Below are 15,936 nucleotides of genomic sequence, written 5' to 3'. Positions count from 1 at the left end.
ATAAAAGTTTTACCCTTCATTACTATTATATAGAAATTTCTATTTCGAAAAAATTCTTTTAGGTCGAATTAATTAGGTACTTAAAAATAAATCTAAGACAATAATAATAATAATAATAATATCTACACCCCCAGCTTTGTTTGCTTCTAAGATTCAGAGTACACTGAAGATTAGACTTCCTGATAGTAGTGACTAGTTTTCATGCCCGTGCATTGCACGGATATTAAAATAATGTGTGATAAATTTCACAATATAATGGAATATAGTACATGATTCTTAAGCAATTATGTACTCCGCATGACCAAAAACAATTCCCGTTAACGTATTCAAATGAGAATAAATGAGTGTTTGATTAATAAATATTTTTTGTTAGAAAAATAAAATCAAGATTAAGATTATACATATGATACTCCAAATCCCAAAGTTTTTGGATTTTGTTCATGATACCCGTTTATTTTTTTGTTAGAAAAATAAAATCAATCACATTTTTGGATTTTGTTCATGATACCCGTTTGTTGAGGGTTATTAAGTATGTAAGGGTATAGAGTATAGACATATATAACTACACAGTTTCTTAGCAAACTAAAACCAACTAGTTTTAAACCCGTGCAAAATTGCACGGGTATGTATTTGGGCCGGTAATAATGTTTTTGGATGCATTTTTTTTTTTGCATTTCTATTGTAATGATCTAGTTGGTCTAAATCAGCGATCTACATAATTAATGTTTACACTTGTTTCAAATACGTCTTCACATGAAATGGTTTAAGAGGAAATAACGTAATATACTATTGTAAATAAAATTTGCATACATAAAAAACTTTACATCCCGAAAAAAGAAATATAATTTAATAATCAACTTTAACATAGGCAAATTATTCTAAAAATTGAAAATTTTCATGATAGTGGTTCTCGGGGATTTGACATTGATTGTTACGTATTTTTCGTAATCACCAAGTTTCTTGGAGGTATGAACACCTATATTCGTCAAGCATAAAGGCAAAGACGAATTATTTCATTAATTTCTGTAAAATATTCACATTATTTGTTATTCAATCTCGTAAGTAAATGTAATTTATTCATGTAATTATGTAATTTTATTAGTAACTATGTAATTCAGTCCGATTATATGTAATTACTTTCATTTATTTCGATTTGTAATTCATTCCGTTTATATGCAATTTCTTTTAGTTCTGCCGATTATCTATTTATTTCATTAACTATGTAATTCACTCCGATTATATGTAATTACTTTCATTTATTCCGATTTTTAATTCATTCCGTTTATATGCAATTACTTTTACTTCTGCCGATTATCTATTTATTTCATAAAATATTTTCTATGACATAATTTGTCGCATGTTTGTCAGAGACGATTTAAAGAAATAAACTCTTTCCACGTAAACGGGACCTACCATTACCTGAATTTCCCAAAAAAAAAAAAGAAAAAGAAAAATTGGGTGAATGACGTGGCACATCCTGTGTTGAGCATTGTCTTTTGCATTAATATAGATAATATTCTTTTAAATTGCATTTTAAATGAAACAAATTCGAAAATTAAAAATATTAAGCCGTTATAAAAAGTAGTCACCTGAGCTGGTGATTTGATAGAAGTCTTATTGCATGATATTATAAGATCATCAACGCAGATTCCCGCCATATCTGCGGAAGTTCCTTTAGTCACCTGAAAATCAAATGAATTTAACATAAACAAATTACACGATCAAATTGAAAACCAAGATAGATGAATAGGAACATTCCCTCCTAACTCTCAAGGCACAACAAGAAATACAAAATATTCTAAGGCATATATATGAAAGTTCACTCATCCAAATACTAGTAAAAAAGTTGCACTACATATAATAGTTGTTTTTTCACTAAACAAACAGATTAAAGTTTGCTCCCAATAACTCATACAAAATTAATAACGACATTTAACAATAACCACCACCTATGAAAAGAGAAAAAATATTATCATCTTGAAAAAAAAAAAATACAATATAATTCCCAAACCTCTTTGACGGCAATTCCTTCGGGCTCTTGAATTCTTATTCTAAGGCCAAGCCATGGACGGTTTACACATCTGTAAAACAATTTTACCACATACATCACATATGTTATATATTATTCATATATTTGATTTTAAATTACATAAGACAAGTTAAAAATTACCCTGTTTCGAACAAATGGATCACACATTTGCTTAGAATGTTACTCGGCATAAATGGCGTGTAACCTTTCTTGGAAAAGAAATTCATGCCAAGAACATTTCCCGATCTGTCAACAAAGGGTCCACCAATACCCCACTGAAATTAACGTGTAACTCGCATTGAATACGAAAGCACAAAAATACGAGTAATAATTTTAGCTCTTAAAACTTAAAAGTTATGCACTAAACACACAAATTTAAGGGAATGAAAACCTTTCGTTCCCTTTTCCTTTTCTGAATATCCTCACTTAAACATAAACCATATAAAAAATAATAGTTATAAATCTTGCAAATTATACACAAAACAAATAAAACTAATTTAACTTCTTACCACTCTTTTTCTCGCTAGTGTACAACAACAACAACAACAACAAAAAACGCACAAAACAACAAGAGATGATAATACCTCAGAAATGTTGGACGTTGATGACATAAGGTCATCAGACTCGAGATGATCTTCTCGATTATTTATTGTCCCCGAAGAAGCCATAAGTCTCCCTTGATAATGACGATTCACAGCCGTCACTGAAGTCCCCGACTTCCGGAGATCGGTAGAGAATCGGACAACAATAGTCTCATCATCAAATAGTGTAGAGAGAATTACAACATTGTGGTGACGATCAGCGAATATAACGTCAGCACTTACTTCTTTTTTGTTACACAAAATAACAGTAATCTACAATTAAAACAAGTAGAAGCATGTTTCTCGCCCTTTTTTATTCTTGGAGTGACTCTTTACTTCTTGATAATTGGAAATTTTTTGATTTTTTTTTTTTACCGTTCTCATTCGGATGTTTTTAACCTAGTTTTTTTTTCCTTATAAAAAAAAAGGTGGCTGGTAGTAGTTACTTAGCGTAGGGTGCTTATCCTTTTGTTAGATTTGTTTGTAGGTTCTATCTTTGTAATAGATTTTCTCATTTTTCATCCCTACATTGATGAATACAAGTGAGTATAACTTTCTTGCAAAAAAAACCATTAATTGTGATAAAATACAAATAAATCGTGGCAAAATACTAATAATCCGTGAAAAAAGTTTAGTAAATTGTGGAAAGTATACTTTAACGATATATTATGGCAATATAGGTATTGATTAATAACTTTTTCTTACAAGTCTCTTTTGTTATCAGGGTTCGGGCTCAGTGCGACCGCAAATACGACTTTGCACAACACCAACAACGTAACAACATAGTTAATCATATACATTTCAAGGGTAATAGAACTAGTTTAAAGTTATAATGATACCACCGTACCCCAAAAAAAAAGTTAAAATGGTACGAAAAATAATAAATGTGTATATGTAATATAAATTGGTGTGGTGTATCCGTATATATATATTGTTACATTGCTATATTTGTTGCGCCACTTTCATGTATAACAATCTAATTTTATTTTTGTTCTTTGAAATCTCATTAGATTATGGAGTAAGAAAAGTTTGTAGTAACATTATTATGTATAATAAAAAGAATACATTTTTTAACATCTAAGTACTGGATTCATCATCAAGAAAGACCAAAATGAGATTTTTATTTTATCAGTTAGTGAATTTATTCCTGAACTCTCCAAAGATGCACTACAGACTCCAATCCCCAAATCTGAAATAGGTGTTAAGGTGTGCTTTTTTGATCGACTGATCGAAATGAATGAACGTGTGTAGCATTATGACTTGGCTATAAACATGATCATCAAACTTTACAACGAATTCGGTAATCATCCAATCTCTTGTATGCAAACAACTTCCATGTCGACCGATCCTACCTATCATGGGCAATCCGTCAAGTCAATTCACAACGCACTATTTTTTGACAATTATGGTAAACCAAAGGGACCTTTCAATCAACTCACAAGGGGTTTCGTGGCGTAAGTTTCATTTGTTGTTTATACATTGATGTTATTATTAGAGAATATATCTTAGATGGATAATTGGGAGCACCTGTGTTTGATAAGCACTCAAAAAAGGTAGTTTCCATGATCCAAGGATAGGAAAGTGGTCAAAGAAAGTCTCCTGATAAACCATTTGAGGTTAGCTTTTGGAGTGATGTGCAAAACCGATATTTGGGTTTGTCTGTTGACAGGTGATAAGACGGATTTTGTACGGTATATGAATGTCGATTTGAGCGACTAATGGTGAAATAAGTGGAGTTTTAGAGGAATAATTAGACAAAATATTGGGCTTAGATAAATATTAAAGGAAAGAATAAGAAGAAGTTGAAGCCCATGATGTGCAAATTTGTGAATCAGGCCGAAGAGGTGTTTAATGGCCAACATATACACATGGGTTGTCCCATTATGGCCCAACATAATGAAGCAATACGTAAGAAGCAAGATTTAGCGTTTCTGGACCAGAAAGTGGCGCGGGTCGCGTGTCCAGGCGCGGGTCGCGTGTCTCAGCTGTACTCGTGTTTTATTTCCTTTGTTTCCAACTTTCAGCTACTTACTTTATTATTTTTATTATTATTAGGTTAAGTATCAAGTTCTAATTCAATATACTATTCATTCAATAAGTGTAATTTGGGAAAAACTCTCTTGAACCCTAATTGCTTTTGCTTAGAAATTATGAGGAACTAATCCTCCCTTTCTTGGATCAACAATTGAAGCTATCGACTAATTAATTGTGAGATTGTGCCTTTCTTTCTTTTATTTCTCAAGTATTGTTTATGTCTCTTGCTCGTATTTTATGATTATTGTTTCTTTTTACTAATCTGATCAATTGGTAATTGTTCACTTTAATCTATTGCATGTTTAGAAATTGAATCCGTAATTGTTCAATTAATCTAGACTAAAGTAGCAAACTTTACCCTAATAATTTGTATGCGTTTCATCGTTATTAGGACGAAGTAGAGACTAGACATATAATTCGAATCGTTAACCGCGTGTGTTAAAGATCGTTATCTTTATTGCTTCCTTGGATTGTTAATGCTGTTGTTGGATTAAATCTATACGCTTGGCTTAGATTATTCAATAATTAGGGTCTTCTAATATCGCGTTTCGAGTTAGTTGACTAAACTTAAGAGGAAGGAGAAACTTGTATTTCCACAATAAAGTACTTGAGAGTAATTGAATTAAAGACAATCGAAGACCAATTAGTTTGTTGATAGTGGATGTTTGTTGACCCAAGACCTTTAATCATCTGAATTAATCATCTTTATTACTTTGTCTTATTAGTCATTAACTTATTCAATCAACAAAAGCCCCCCTATTATTGTTACTTGTACTCTTTACTTTCTACACATTAATTACATCGTCTTCCCTGTGGACTCGACACCCGACTTACCTCTACTATATAGTTAAGGTAATAGGACTTTATTACTTATTTTTGGGAGCATACGACTTCGGCTCACCAAATTTTGGCGTCGTTGCCGGGGAAGGCAATAGTTATTTTTTGTGTTTTGTAGTATAGAGTCTTAGTTTTGTTTTAGTTTTGTTTATGCATAATACTCGTTCTACTAACCATCCACTCGAGCCTTACAACTCAGAGATTGAACGGACACTTTTCAGGTTGAGACATATCAGTGGGAGCCAGTTAGTTGTTTTTGAGCACCCAGATTCCGAGAAGGATATACACTCTGATTCAGATACGTCGGAAATTTCTATTACCACTGAGAATATGGCCCGAGAGACCCGTACATTAAAGGAGCTCACAACTCCAAATCTTGCTGTTCAGCCATTATGTATTACTTTTCCAGCGTTGGATGATGGAGTTACCTTTGAACTGAAATCTGGGCTGATACATCAATTACCAAGTTTCAGTGGGACGAGTATTGAGGATCCGAATAAGCATCTTTCGGACTTTCATATTGTGTGCACCGGTATGAAGCCAGTTGATGTCACAGATGAGCAATTAAAATTGAGAGCCTTTCCTTTCTCCTTGAAAGGCAATGCGAGAGACTGGTTAATAAACTATCTACCACCGGCGAGTATCACTACTTGGATAGGTATGAAGAAAGCATTCTTGGAGAAGTATTTTCCGCCTTCTCGATCAGCTCAACTGAAAAGAGCCATAAGTAATATTGAGCAGCAAGACGGAGAAACTTTGTACGAGTACCTTGAAAAGTTTAAGCAGTTATGTGCCAGTTGCCCCTACCATGGTTACTCCGAACATGATCTCATAATGTACTTTTGTGGTGGACTGAACCAAGATGACCGCCGTATGATTCATTCTGCTTGTGGAGGAAATATAGCCAACAAGAATCCAGATGAAGCTTGGGAGGTTATCACAGAGCTAGCTGAGACCTCTAGACAGTTTGAGAGAAGACCTTCACGGAGAGGGGTGAGTGCTATGGGTGTTAATCTTGGCTTAGAGGAAAAGGTTGATAATATTGCTTCCACACTCCGTGATATGTTATCTGGCAGACAAATGGCTGTTATTTGTGGTATATGATCTACTAAGGGTCATCCTAGCGATTTGTGCCCTCAAATGCAAGAGGGTGATTCTCAGACGGTGAATGGTGTATGGGAGAGTATTCCAAACAAGAAATGGGATCCATACTCTAATACTTATAATGAAGGATGGAAAGCTCATCCCAACTTCCGTTGGGGAAATTCTCAAGCTAACCCATCATCTGGCCCTCCTAGAGGTCAGTTTATTATGCGACCACAAGAGCAACCCTCCGTACCTCAGGCACCACCACAAGCTACACCGAGCTCATCAATGTCTACTGAGGACATGATTCGGGCTCTTACCATTAGTGTCACTCAAGATAGAGCAGAAAATAAGCAGAATTTCAAGAATCTTGAGAATCAAGTTAGTCAATTGCTCTGCGGTCAATCGGTTGGAAGCTAAACAATCGGTGCTTTACCATCTCGCATACTTCAATCCTAGAGAGAATGTGAGTGCTGTGTCATTGAGAAATGGTAGACAATTGGTGGAGATTGAAAAGCCAAAAGCTAAGCCTAAGGTGGTGACTATTCAAGAAGAAGAGGAGTTAGTGGTGGAAGAAGATAAGCTACTGAAAGATGGAGGAGAAGAAGATGCATCTAATTCAAAGGAGGTGACACCATCCATGCCTTCATATGAGCCACTGCCACCTTTTCCCGAGGCTTTGAAGGACACAAGGAAGAAGGAGCCTGACACTGATATTTACGAAACCTTTCGTAAATGCGAGGTAAATATTCCTTTACTTGATTTGATTAAGAGTGTTCCTAGGTATGCAAAGTTTTTAAAAGAACGCTGTACAATTAAAAGAAATCAAAAGGAACGTAGTTTGAAAAGGCCAAAGGGTAAAGCTAGTGAATTTGTGTCAGCTTTGTTTAATAGTAAGACTCCTCCTAAGTGTAGTGATCCGGGTGTCTTTACTATACCTTGCACTATAGGTGATACACGGTTTGAAAGAGCCATGTTAGATCTAGGAGCGTCGATAAATGTCATTCCCTTCCATGTTTATGAGTCTCTTAAGCTTGGTCCTTTAAAGAGTACTAGGGTGGTAGTCCAACTTGCTAATAGGTCTAGTGTTCACCCTAGGGGAGTAGTAGAGAATGTAATGGTTAAGGTAGATCAGCTGGTTTTTCCTGCTGATTTCTATGTTTTGGATATGGCACAGGAGGTCGATGGAGTCCCAATTTTATTGGGTCGACCATTCTTAAAGACCGCAGGAACCCGAATTGATGTTCCTAATGGTTCCTTGACTATGGAGTTTAATGGGAGGGTGGTTAAATTTGAAATTAATCCACCTAATTTGACTAGCTCTGCGGTTTATTCTCTTTGTGCTATTGCTACTAACCATACTACTATGAGAAGCCGGAAGCCACCACTTCCGAGCAAAGATTGTGAGATTTTGCAGGACTCCCCACCTAGAGAGAAGAAAAGGTGTATCCTTCTATGGGAGAATCTTAAAGATGCTGAGGTTGGTAAAAGGAAGGGTAAGACTTGGTTTGATAAACTAATTCGCCGGAAGGGCTCCGGTAAAGCAACACAAGTCATATATATCAAATCAAGTAGTGCTCACCCCGTTCCATTGGTAAGGTAAATGTCTAGACTCTTACTTAAGTCGGGTGGTTTACCACTCCGCGAGATGTCGAGCCAACGACGTAAAACAACAGCGCTTCTGGGAGGCAACCCATAGATTTGTGTGTGCATTTTTTGCAAAAAAAAATTGGAAAAAAAAAAAAATTGAAAAAAAAAACGAAAATCCAAAAAAAAGGAAAAAACAATCGGAACTGCCTTGATTTCTGGTGTTGGCGACATAAGAAGGGAGACATAGAAGGTTGGTTGGGTAGGATAGTGGTTAAGGTGAGATCGAAGTAATAAGGGGCGCTAGTCTTCTTTGGTTACTTTTGTCTTTGTTGGCCTTGTGTGATTGTGTTTTATGGAATATGCTAATGGCCAAGTGTGGGGAAGAGGTGTGGTGCGTGGATTGCTCTATTACATGCGATGTTGAGGCTTGATATATCTATTTGGTCGTCTGGAGTTTTCTCTGCTGAGGTTTGTTTCTTTTCCTCTTTATTGTGTCCTTGCAACATTGAGGACAATGTTTCATTCAAGTGTGGGGAGGGAAAATCGTTCCGATTTGTAGTCATTTATCCTTGTATTGTGTGCTTTTATTTCAAAAAAAAAAAAGCAAAAAAAAAAAATTGAAAAAAAGAAAGAAAAAAATGAAAGAATTGAAAAAATAAAAGAAAAAGAATGAATCCCGGCTAGGTGAAAACCCGACAGGGCGCCTAGGCAAGATTGGGATGTGGCCGAGGACGAAGTGAAAACCCGAAAGGGCGCTCCGGATAAAATGAAGAATCGAGTTGCGTGCCACTGAGAGTAGAGTGAGGTGAAAAAAATGATAAGCTAGAGTGAAAACCCGCAAGGGCGGGCGCTCTAGGCAAAATGACAGATTTAGGTAAACAAAAAAATTCTTCCGATGTTAATTACTCTCTCTTTACGGAATCCGAGTTTCATGGTAAATCTTATTAGTTTCCTTGTGCTTCTGTGGATCGGTGTTGGTATGAGCTACCATTGAGTCCTTTGAGTTTACTCGAGGACGAGTAAAGATCTAAGTGTGGGGAAGTTTGATAAGACGGATTTTGTACGGTATATGAATGTCGATTTGAGCGACTAATGGTGAAATAAGTGGAGTTTTAGAGGAATAATTAGACAAAATATTGGGCTTAGATAAATATTAAAGGAAAGAATAAGAAGAAGTTGAAGCCCATGATGTGCAAATTTGTGAATCAGGCCGAAGAGGTGTTTAATGGCCAACATATACACATGGGTTGTCCCATTATGGCCCAACATAATGAAGCAATACGTAAGAAGCAAGATTTAGCGTTTCTGGACCAGAAAGTGGCGCGGGTCGCGTGTCCAGGCGCGGGTCGCGTGTCTCAGCTGTACTCGTGTTTTATTTCCTTTGTTTCCAACTTTCAGCTACTTACTTTATTATTTTTATTATTATTAGGTTAAGTATCAAGTTCTAATTCAATATACTATTCATTCAATAAGTGTAATTTGGGAAAAACTCTCTTGAACCCTAATTGCTTTTGCTTAGAAATTATGAGGAACTAATCCTCCCTTTCTTGGATCAACAATTGAAGCTATCGACTAATTAATTGTGAGATTGTGCCTTTCTTTCTTTTATTTCTCAAGTATTGTTTATGTCTCTTGCTCGTATTTTATGATTATTGTTTCTTTTTACTAATCTGATCAATTGGTAATTGTTCACTTTAATCTATTGCATGTTTAGAAATTGAATCCGTAATTGTTCAATTAATCTAGACTAAAGTAGCAAACTTTACCCTAATAATTTGTATGCGTTTCATCGTTATTAGGACGAAGTAGAGACTAGACATATAATTCGAATCGTTAACCGCGTGTGTTAAAGATCGTTATCTTTATTGCTTCCTTGGATTGTTAATGCTGTTGTTGGATTAAATCTAGACGCTTGGCTTAGATTATTCAATAATTAGGGTCTTCTAATATCGCGTTTCGAGTTAGTTGACTAAACTTAAGAGGAAGGAGAAACTTGTATTTCCACAATAAAGTACTTGAGAGTAATTGAATTAAAGACAATCGAAGACCAATTAGTTTGTTGATAGTGGATGTTTGTTGACCCAAGACCTTTAATCATCTGAATTAATCATCTTTATTACTTTGTCTTATTAGTCATTAACTTATTCAATCAACAAAAGCCCCCTATTATTGTTACTTGTACTCTTTACTTTCTACACATTAATTACATCGTCTTCCCTGTGGACTCGACACCCGACTTACCTCTACTATATAGTTAAGGTAATAGGACTTTATTACTTATTTTTGGGAGCATACGACTTCGGCTCACCAACAGGCGAAAGTCGTATCCCTCAAATTAACAATTTATTATCACTTAAATTCAAACACTAAACAGTTGCAGGTTGGAATTTATGTAAATAATAATGTAGGAAAAGTCGATCTCTAATGTAATTAAAGACCGTAATATCTAAAAGGTGGGTTAGAATTAATTTTCTAATGAACTAAAATGAATAACTAATGCAAATTAAGTGATAAAGTTAATGTCTTTCGGTTTATCAAATGATTTAAAAGGTCTTAGTGCCAAACATATATATCCACACTCAATAACAATTGATCATTGTAAGACAGTTTCAATTACTAATCTTGATTAATTTACCGTGAATATGAAATTTCAATTCTCCTTACGAATTAGTCAATTAAAACAAATATCGTTCTTAAATTAAGAGAAGAAAAAATGTTTTTCCTCCAAACTCCAACTACTTATATAAGGAAGGAAATAAAATTTTCCATTAACTATTTTTTTTTAAAGCATGATTTTTTTCATTACATTCTAAATTATAATTATAATCTTTTAATCAAAATAAAATAAAAGGGGTACAAAATTTATAATTACAAAATTGCTATTTTTTCTTAGAAAATGACTTGATGCATACTTGCAAAGTTACAAGGCACAAAAACAATAAAATAAACTAATATTATTAGCTAATTTAATATGGTGGCAATATATACGGAGTATAACATAAAAATAACTTACGACCTTGCGATTTTGTTTGTTTAACCCTGAATAAAAAAATCATAATATGATTCTACGACTTTTTTTTTGTTGTTGTTCTTGATGTTCTTGTTGGAGCATTTATACGATCTTGTAATGTGTGCTTTCTAGCTAGTTTCAATGGGTATAGATAATAATAGTTGTTTGGTTGTATACAAAATAGTTTAGGTACGAGTTACGAACTTTAACAATAACACCAATGCGAAAGTAATGTAGTTGGTGGCTTACTCAGAACAGACCATATATATTACTTCCTCCATTCTCCTTTAGTGTTCCCATTTTCCTTTTTGGGTCATCCCACTATAATGTTCCCATTTCATTTGTTTCTCTTTTTGGGCCTAAAAAATGACCAAATGGTCTTTGATTCATCAACATATTTACACTAAATACCATTGTTTAACTCATCTAATCTACATTCCCTATTTACTAAATGAATAGGCCAATCTACTTTTTTTCCCGCATAAAATTTTATCTTTTAATTGGGCTTTATTTTTTTTGCATTCTATTATGGGCTTAGACTAATATAAAAAATGACTCCCAAAAAATATTGTTATTAACCATCTATTCCACCAAGTGCTGAATAGCGTAAAAAAAATATTGCCAGATTATTGAAAATATTTGATTTCATATATTATTTGATTGCATATATTATTATCTTTGGCAAGATAATAAGTTATTATTTGATATAACGTAAAAAAACTTATTATTATTTGATTGCATATATTATTTAATTGCATATATTATTATCTTTGGCAAGATAATAAGTTATTATTTGATAGAACGTGAAAATATTATAGAACGTAAAAAACTTATTATCTTGCCAAGGATGATTATTTAATTGCATATATTATTTTGCCCCAAAAAGAATATATACCGTCAGTCAGATCATTTCCAAAAATTTGTGTTCATATATTACAAATATCGAAATATATCTTTCACTAATCGAAATATATAAAATCATTGCCAAAAAAATATAGCGTCAATCATACCAAATATTGCATGTCAGATAATATATCTACAAAAAATATCTTCAAATCCCCTATCTACTAATTAAAAGAATAGGTGAAACTCTAAATTTTCCCACCTAAAATATTAGAATCTAAAATTGGGTTATTATTATAGTCTATTCTATAGGTGTAATCTTGAACTATAAATGGATATAATCTTTTAATTGAATATATTTATAAATTGAAATGCTCACAATCTGCAAGATTTGCCTCCACGGGTTTTATAATAAAAAAATTCATTGATTTTCTATGAAAATATAAGAAATTGCGGATCAAAATTACAAAATAAATAAAATGTTTTAAAATAAAATGATTATGAAAAATGATCACATTAACATAGACATTTCTAACCCTACTTAATTCTTCTCTTGATTACTTTTTCAATATTGAGTTTTTTTTTCAAATCAAAATATACAGATGACGAACGCATAAAAAATTAATGAATTATCAAAAATTAATGAATTTTCAAGTTATAAACTAAAAAGTAAAATTCATATATATTGTGCATAAATTGCACGAGGTCTATACTAATAATACATTAAAATGTGAAACCTCTATAAATACCGCGCATTGCGCGGGATCTAAACTAGTTACACACTAACTTATCTGGTCTAATTACCCCCTCCATTTTCTTTATTTCCCACCAAATTTCCCACCAATACTCCTATGTTCTTCATTTACTCCCTCATTTATCTTCAACCGTCTCTATTTCTAGAGTTTTCCAAAAGAAAACCCTAGATCTAACATCTCCTTCTCCGTCGTTCCTTTCCCCCTTCTTCTGTCTACCACTCTCTAGATCAACGATCTCCTTTTCTTCATTATTCATCATCTAATCCATCAAAACATCAACCTTTGTCTCCTTATTTTGCGATTATGTCATTAAATAAGCCTCATATTCACCGTGAATCTCAATCCTCTTCGATGAAACCACGCTCTTACCATGAATCTCTTGATCATCTGTTATTTATACCCGGTTTTGGGCATGTTGCACCTGATACCTACTCCGATTATGGCTCATTTCTTGAATCTGATGTTGACGATGATACTGAGGCTACTTCTGCGTTTTGTGTTGAGTCAAATACCATTGTTCCTGATTCTGTTATTGACGATGTCTCTGATTATAGGGAGAAAGTTGGTAAATATGTTGATGATTTTAATCCATGTTTTGATAAAGGGATAATTTTCCTAAAAACTGGTAGATCTGGTGATTTGTCACCAAGTACTAAGAAGTTCAATGCGTTTTGTCGGAAAGTCGTAGAAAGGCAGCGAAAAAAAGGATAAAAATAAAGGTTAATTCTTAAACTCGTCTTTTAATTTTGTGTTGCTGTTTGTACTTGTAAAATTAGTGTTTTATTCTGTATTGTTTTCTCTGAATCCATTTTCCTGATTTTGTACTTGTAAAAAAATTTCATCTTATCTTAACCGAATTGTTTTCTCTTTTGCTTTTGAAGGTACTGATGAATTTCTCCCAAGGGAAGTCGTTGATAATGTTGACTTGTCACCAAAATCAAAGAAGTAAAGGGCCATATACCCAGCTTCCCATCAAACAAAACTTCTCCATTCTCTTTGTATGTTGGCCTTGAAACAACAACTAAGAACATAATTTTTGTTATGTACCTCTTGCTTTTACAACTTCTGTAAGGAAGAGCTTCATTGCTGCCAATGTAGTATCGACATTTTGGTTTGGTCATATAAAACCACTTTTCATCAATATGAATGATATGGCTCATATCCTTGAACATGGCACACCTCAATATCCTATCAAACACTAATTTACCAATGACAAAGTGCAACCTGATGATTTTATGCTCTTGACTCAATGCTGGATGTATTGAATTTGTATGAGACTTAATAAGACCTTCTTTTACCCATCTATGACATGTTGATGGTGCATGTCCTATTGCCTTACCTAATCTCTTCAATGTTGTTCTCTTTGACACATCAAGTGCCATGATAGCCTCAATTGGACAAGGTATTCTTTATTTTCCCTTCTTTCCTCTTATTTTACTCCTCACATTAATAGGCACATTGTCTTGCCTCTGGTTTTTAGCCGCTGTCCAGATTTTGTTGATACATCTCCTTGACACATTGAACATGGCAGAAACTTCATTCATCTTACCGTGTTCTGGTTTATTGTTTTTGCAGCTCTCAAACAGAAGGCACGCGATTCTATGCCTCTCATCGTCTGTCAAATTTGGTTTCTTCATTGTAACAATAGTTTTGAATTGTGTAATTTCAGTTTTTTGTTTATTGTTTTTGAGTTGTGTAAAATGTTTCGGGTGTAATTTGGTTTATGTTTTGAGAAATGTAATGGTAATCAGTTTGATGTAAGCTTATTCCCTACTTGTAATCTAATTTTTGTGATGGGATGTAATTTGGTGGGAAATTTGAAGTTTTATGTGAAAATCCCCCCCCCCCCCCCTTTTTGTAAAAATTCGGGAAGAGTAGTGTACTTGCTCTCCATTTTTTTATACATTTCTTACTTCCAATGCAAATTAGTGGGAAGTTTAATTCTTACCCCACTTGTTTACAAATCTGATTTTTTGGCTAATTAAACAGCCCATGTTGATGCTAATCAACTCACCTTGGTTGTTGAGCCATTTGCAAATGGGAACATCAAATAAAAATGGAGGAAGTAACTTTAATTAATCAGCAGTGAGAAAGTAAAAAGAGAGAGAAAGTGGGAGGAGAAGGCATGTAAATTATGTCCTGCTCAGTGCTCCGTAGGGAGCAAGATACTCCCATAAGAGTTATAGGAAAATAAAAAAATAAAAAATAAAAGATAAAAATTAACTACCTAATACATGATTAACTACCAGACACATGCACGTTTCGATTTATCAACTTTAAATTCCTATTAAATTTTTCAAATTTATAGTATTCATCTAGTCGTACTCAAATTTATAGAGTTTTTAAATAAAATAAAAATTAAGTATTATGGTTCACCGTTCATAGTCTCTTCAAATTAAACCACCTTATTCACTAACTCAAAGTGAATATAATAGGGTCATAGAGTGAACATGGCATTAAATAACCCATATTCATCAAATTACACTATGATATTCACTGAACTCAAAATAAATATAATAGTGTCATACGACACTTTATAATACATAGTCATCAAATTACATTATCATATTCACTAAACTCAAATGAATATATTATTGTCATATATATGGTGAATACGATACTACATAATACATATTCATCAAATTACATTATCATATTCACTAAACTCAAAATTAATATATAATAGTATAATATAGTGAATATCATAATAAATAACACATATTCGTTAAATTAAGCTATCATATTCACTAAACTCAGAGTGAATATAATAGTGACATATGATAAATACAGACTAGATAACACATATGCATCAAACTAAATTTACCATATTCACTAAATTATCATATTCATTAAAATTGAAAGTGAATACGATAGTTTCATATGATGAATCACACTCCCAAATTCACAAAACAATGAATAATGAGAGATAAAATATAAAAATTCAAATCAATTAATACACTTACCTGATAAGTTAGAAGATAATCAGTTAAAAACTAATAGGTTGAATGGAAAAATTAAATTACTAGGCATTGGGCCGCGCCCTAACGGGCACGGTGTTTTATTGGGTTATGTTATCGTTCATATTATGTTGTATTAATGTTAGTGTCTAATTTGTGAAAATGAGTGAAATATAACACCTATTTATTTCCGTTGAATGTACTATATGACACA

General features: G+C 33.4%; 2 long non-coding RNA genes across 2 annotated transcripts in view; both read right to left on the bottom strand.

Moving 5' to 3' along the window:
• Window positions 1–1,595: 1,595 nt before the first annotated feature.
• On the bottom strand, window positions 1,596–2,300 carry LOC141622677 (uncharacterized). Its single transcript, XR_012533063.1, has 3 exons — window positions 2,171–2,300; window positions 2,012–2,081; window positions 1,596–1,682 (listed from the first exon to the last, which is right to left on the bottom strand). It is a non-coding gene; the product is annotated as an uncharacterized LOC141622677 (long non-coding RNA).
• Window positions 2,301–2,619: 319 nt separating this feature from the next.
• LOC141622676 (uncharacterized) overlaps window positions 2,620–15,936 on the bottom strand; it is a 52,678-nt gene continuing 39,361 nt past the window's right edge. The window contains exon 3 of the long non-coding RNA XR_012533062.1: window positions 2,620–2,883. This is a non-coding gene — a long non-coding RNA (uncharacterized LOC141622676). The remainder of the gene's footprint in view (window positions 2,884–15,936) is intronic.

Source organism: Silene latifolia, chromosome X, assembly GCF_048544455.1.
Source record: "Silene latifolia isolate original U9 population chromosome X, ASM4854445v1, whole genome shotgun sequence".
Lineage (NCBI taxonomy): Eukaryota > Viridiplantae > Streptophyta > Magnoliopsida > Caryophyllales > Caryophyllaceae > Silene > Silene latifolia.
Note: the sequence above shows the minus strand (reverse complement) of the source record. Positions and strands in the feature narration are given on the sequence as shown.